Consider the following 6,464-nt stretch of genomic DNA (forward strand, 5'->3'; position numbering starts at 1 on the left):
AAGTAGACCCTTACCTTACACCACACACAAAAATTAACTCCAAATGGATTAAATACTTGAATGTAAGACCTGAAACTATGAAACTTCTAGAAGAAAACATAGGCAGTATGCTCTTTGACATTGGTCTTAGCAACATATTTTCAAGCACCATGTCTGACCGGGCAAGAGAAACAATAGAAAAAATAAACAAATGGGACTACATCAAACTAAAAATCTTCTGCACAGCAAAGGAAACCATCAATAAAAGGAAAAGACAACATAACAATTGGGAGAAGATATTCGCAAACCATACATCTGATAAGGGGTTAATCTCCAAATTATATAAAGAACTCATGCATCTCAACAACAAAAAAACTACCAACCCAATTAAAAAATGGGCAAAAGACCTGTACAGACATTTCTCCAAAGAAGATATACAGATGGCCAACAGACACATGAAAAGATGTTCAAAATCATTAACTATCAGGGAAATGCAAATCAAAACTACAATGAGATATCACCTCATGCCCGTCAGATTGGCTATAATTAACAAGACAGGAAATAACAAGTGTTGGAGAGGATGTGGAGAGAAGGGAACTCTCATACACTGCTGGTGGGAGTGCAAACTGGTGCAGCCACTATGGAAAACAGTATGGAGATTCCTCAAAAAATCAAGGATAGAACTACCATATGATCCAGCTATTCCACTGCTGGGTATTTATCCAAAGAACTTGAAAACACCAATAAGTAAAGATACATGCACCCCTGTGTTCCTTGCAGCGTTATTCACAATAGCCAAGACTTGGAAGCAACCTAAGTGCCCATCAAGGGACGAATGGATCAAGAAGCTATGGTATATATACGCAATGGAATACTACTCAGCCATAAGAAACGATGAAATCCAGCCATTTGTGACAACATGGATGGACATTGAGGGTATTATGCAAAGTGAAATAAGTCAGAGGGAGAAGGTCAAATACCATATGATTTCCTTCATTAAGTAGTAGATAATAACAACAATAAACAAACACATAGAGACAGAGATTGGATTGGTGGTTACCAGAGGGGAAGGGGGGAGGGAGGAGGGTGAAAGGGATAATTCGGTACATGTGTGTGGTGATGGGTTGTAATTAGTACTTGGGTGGTGAACATGATGTAATCTATGCAGAACTAGAAGTATAATGATGCACATTTATACAATGTTATAAACCAATGTTACTGCAATAAACAAAAAATTAAAAAAAAAAAAGAAAGAAGACAAGGTAGCAAGGGTGTCAGAAATGTCTTTGAGATTTCAGGCCTATTGATTGGGATGATTGGGATGATGGCCTATTAACCGGAAAACAGAAGACTGGAGTTGAAACAAGTCTTATAGATAACACAATGTTTTATATATTTGAGTTTGTGGTAGTGATGGAACATCCTTGTGGAGATGCCATTCAGAGGATTAGAAATTTAGGTTTAGAGAGGGTCTGAAGTTAGAGATGTCCATATGAGAATAATTTTTATAGAGGTAACTTTTGTAGAAATTGGATTGTAGTCATTAACTCTGGGCTGGACCAGGAGTGAGCCCAACTATACCTTAGTGGTTGCACCATAGCAGGGTTGTGATGGTTTATGTGGGCAGTGCTGGAGGAGTTGGGCAGAAGCAACCACTGCCAGCCAGTAGCTAAAGTTTTCAGGCCATCAGGGAAGAGAGCAACTTACCCAAAAAAGTTCAAGTGCCAAATTTCATAGTGAGAAATAATGTGGGCTCCAAGAACTTGGATCCAAGGCCAAAAGCATAATACGGAGAGAAAAATTGAGTAGAAAAGTCAGATTAAAGTTAGTTGGAGCCAAGACAATTCACTGGGGGAAAGAATAGTCTTTTCAACAAATGGTGCTATGACAACTGGATATCTACATGCAAAAGAGTAAAGGTGGACCTGTACAACATGCCATATATAAGCATTAACTCAAAATCGATCAAAGACCTAAATATAAGAGCTGAAACTATTAAACTCTTAGAAGAAAACATAGGCATAAATCCGTATGACCTTGGATCAGGCAATCATCTCTTAAATATGATAATAAAAGCACAAGCAACAACAACAAAAATAGATAAAAAGTAAAAACTTTTTTGGTGGTTTAAAGAACACCATCAAAAAAGTGAAAAGACAACCCACAGGATGGAGAAAACAACTTTGCAAATCATACTTCTAACAAGGGACTTATATCTAGAATGTATAGAAAACTATTACAATTTAATAATAAATAGACAAGTAACTCAATTAAAATATGGGCAAAGATCTGAATAGACATTTCTACAACAAAGAGATACAAATGGCTGATAGGCCCATGAAAAGATGCTCACATAATTAGCCATCATGGAAATGAAAATCAAAACCATGAGATACCACTCACATGAACTAAAATGACTGTAATAAAAAAGAAAAGTGATAATAAGTGTTGGTAAGGATGTGGAGAAATTGGAACTCGTATGCACTGATAGAAGGAAAGTAAAATGGTGCAGTCACTTTGGAAAACAGTCTGGTATTTCCCCAAAGTTTAAACATAAAATTACCATATAACCCAACAATTCTATTCCTAAGTATATTCCTAAGAGAAATGCAAACATATGTCTACATAAAAACTTGTACACAAACTTTCATAGCAACATTATTCGTAATAGCCAAAAGTGGAAACAACCCAAATGTCCATCAACTCATGAATGGATAAACAAAACATGGTATACACTTACAATCAATGCAATATCATTTGGCAATAAAAAGGAATGAAGTATTGATTCTTGCTACAACCTGCATGGACCTTTAAACATTACAATAAGTGAAAAAGTCAGTCAGAAAGGACCACATATTGTGATTCTATTTATATAAAATGTTCAAAATAGAAAAATCCATGAAGATAGAAAGTAGCTTAGTGGTTGCTTAAGGCTGAGGGGTGGCAACGGAAATGGGAAATTATGAGTAATGAGTAAGGCATTTCTTTTTGGGGTGATGAAAATGTCATAAAATTGATTGTGCTGATGGTTGCACAGCTCTCTGTCATGCTAAGAACCATTGAATAATACACATTGGGTGAATTTTATGGTATGTGACTTACATCTCAAGAAAGCTTTAGAAAAATTCAAGTCAAGGCTGAAGTTGTAGTGAATGTAGACATGGAGAGCAGGTTTCAGGAATGGGGTCCAGTTTCATCTGTGTGAAACATCAGGATCAAATAGACACCACAGGCAGAGTATCATGTTGCTAATTGACAAGGAAGACTTAAGAAAATACCCCTTCACTTAATGTGAGGGGTGTAGAAATTGTCAAAAACATCAGCAGATATTGTCACCCCACCTCCCATCCTCTTCTTTGCTCCTCCTTCTTCTTAATCTGCTGTTTTCTCCTGTTCTTCATTGCTTTCTTCAAAATATCAGATTCCAGCTGAAACTCTATTTAAATCCAATGAAATCATTGGCAGCTGGAAATTGTGTGTGTGTGTGTGTGTGTGTGTGTGTTCTCCTTAATTGCTTCTTTCTATAGAAGTAAATCACTTTATCCGGGTGGTGGCATGCTGAACACAAAGGCACGCTAAGTATTAAATAATTTACTTTTAGCTCTTCCAAACACTATCATATTCTCTAGTGACTTGGGCAGCTGTGGTGATTATATTTGTAGACTTGTCTTCTTTGTCAAAACTGGCAGTGGCTTTTTTGACACCACTAAAAATGACACTGACAGTACAGAGTCCTTGGGGTGGCCCACATGTTTTTGTTTTTTTTTTTTAAGAAAATAAATGTCACAGTACTGTGGAAACAATCATATTACTGGCACTTAAAATCATACCTCACCACGCCAGGGTAAAAATAACTTGGGACAACAGATCTGACTTTGATTAAGAATAATGTGGGAAACAGAGTGAGATTGAAACCATACATTTTTAAGTTCTACCTAGTTCTCTCATTCCAACTCCCTAGGGTGCAGCTACTCAATCTATGAGCTGGTCAGGCATGAAACACTTGCTTCTCATTATGCCCCCTTCAAGTAGACAGTTTTGGATCCACAATTGGTAACTTCTCCACATGCCAGGCAACACAGATTTGTGGACAACTTTCAGAGCTCCAGAGGAAAAGTGGGAACCCACAAGTGGGAAGGGACAATTCAATACCATTGGACTTGAGATTTTGAAGTATGATTCTCACTTAACTACCAGACAAGGAAGGCCATATGCTGGAAGAGGCACACAAACGAAAAATGAAGACATTTACTTATTTTACATTTCATATACCCGTGGGCAAAAACACTTTATTTAACTATTCTCAGGTTTACCTGATCATCATTTACATAACTGAAAGGAGAAATTTAATCTTGTTTTTGTAGTTTAGTACTATTTTTACCAAAGTGAAACAAGGATAATGCTAACCCATGGCATGAAATATACTAAATCCTTGAAATTGGGTTCCACCCTAAACTATTGACTGTGTTTTTCAGCTAACTGCCCCTCTAATTGCATTAGAAGAGCATGCCTACATGCACTCTGAGGAAGGAAGGTTCGGAGTGTGGGCATGGTTACAACAAATTTTTTTTCCCCCGTAGGGAGAAAAACACAGTCCCCCGCTACCACAAATTATGCAGTCGAGTTTCCCACATTTGGGGAAATCACAGGGATCAGTACATCCTGGTCCTGGGAAAACCACCTTGTGATGATGGTATCTCCCCTGCCAGGTAAGTATCAATAAATCTTTTGAGTTTTCCAGACCTGAAGTCATAGCTTTTCCTTTTCTTTGGCACAGAAATAAGTCTACTAACCTCACTTGATCCCCAACCCTGGCTCATCATGGCTAAATTTTCCAATATGTTTCTAACTCATCTATCTTCTCCCATTTTCTTCTTTCTCAATCTTTCTATTCTATTCTATAGATCAATATCAGATAGACTAATTTTCCTAAACTTCACTCATCTTAACACTCTCATGCTTAAGAATCAAAGATGGTTCTTTGCTGTCCATCAAATCAAGTCCAGTCACTTTAACTTGGCACTCTATCTTTCAATGGTCTCCCTACCCAACACACTCCTCTCGACTCCTGTATCTTCACTTTAGTCCACACATTTCAAGGTCTTTCCCACTTCCTCCCCATCCCACCTCATCTCCACCCAGAATGCATGCCCATCCACTTTGCTCCCAGTGTTTCTCAACCGCGGTAAGCAAAAATTTCTGTTGCCCCCATAGATTCTGATATGCCCCTCATTCCTTCACCCCATTAAGAATCATAGTTTTTGTTTATCCTGCTAGCCAGGGATTTGTAAAACACTACTTTCCTTGATTTGCATTATGAAAGCCAAAATCATTTGTTTTGATCTTTTTTTAAATAAAAAATTGTTATAATACAGAATATGCATTTTTTCAAATAACATCTTCCACTTCAAAGAACCTGATATTCTCCCTCCTTTGAAAATCACAAACATAGTTAAGTCCCATACTCCTCTCATGTCAGTATAACCTCAACCTTACCTAAATGTCGTCTTAACTACTTTCCCTTCTTTGAACTCCTATGGCACTTATAAATGACACATACTTTCTACTTATTTTTTGTGTGCTATTTTAAATTCATCAATGAAATGAGTAACCTTCTTGAGAACAGTAGCCACATCATATTCCTCAATATTTCTCTCTAGCCTAATGCCAGGCATATGATAAATGCTTAAGTTCTTATTATCAATTCATTCTGCTCAATAATTGGAAATGTCTACCATAAAAATTTGTCTGTCTGAGTTATGGCTGCTTACCAAACACACTGGTAATCCATGTATTTGTAGAAGGAAAATTACAGTCTCCAGGCTCTGGGCAAATTTTGTACACATGCAAAAATACTCAGAAAAATAACATCAGGGATAATGAACTGTATGTTTCTGAGTTGAATGAGGTTTTCAAGGTAATCACTACCATATATTTAGTGACAAGTCCTTTCAATGCCTAACAGTTTCTGGGAATCTGTGGATGGTTTACTCGTTAAACTGTTGCTTACAATCTATCTCAATGTGTTTTTCCTACACTAATTTATCCCTTCACAAATTATGCCTTGTTCAGAAAAAAAATGTGTATGAGAAATACTTTCCACACATCTTGCCAAACCTGTTAAGAAACATTCCATTTGTTCTTCCAAAGCTAATGTTTACCTTTTCTAATAGACATGACTTTCATCTGAAGTCTATTTTAGAAGTTTTCATTTACCACTTTAGAAGCAATATTTTGCCCATGTTACACAGGTATCTACGACCATTACTTGCACTGAATTCTGTATCAAATATGATTATGAAACAAATCACTGGAATATATTGATAAGAAATAAATTACTTCCAAACTATTTTAGCATGCACCTAGAGCACCCTGCATTTTTATATATATGTGGAAAATTCGACACTATTGGAAGAATGCTACCTTTTTTTAAAAAAAAGAAAACAAACTTTGTTTTCTAAATAAAGTTCAGTAACATATCAGAA

General features: G+C 36.6%; 1 pseudogene; it reads right to left on the reverse strand.

The window, feature by feature from the left end:
• Nucleotides 1–4,557: 4,557 nt before the first annotated feature.
• On the reverse strand, nucleotides 4,558–4,696 carry LOC147918244 (U1 spliceosomal RNA; annotated as a pseudogene).
• Between the last annotated feature and the right edge of the window lie 1,768 nt (nucleotides 4,697–6,464).

The sequence above is a fragment of the Ceratotherium simum genome, chromosome 1 (assembly GCF_057802395.1).
Source record: "Ceratotherium simum simum isolate JZ-2026a chromosome 1, ASM5780239v1, whole genome shotgun sequence".
Classification (NCBI taxonomy): Eukaryota; Metazoa; Chordata; class Mammalia; order Perissodactyla; family Rhinocerotidae; genus Ceratotherium; species Ceratotherium simum.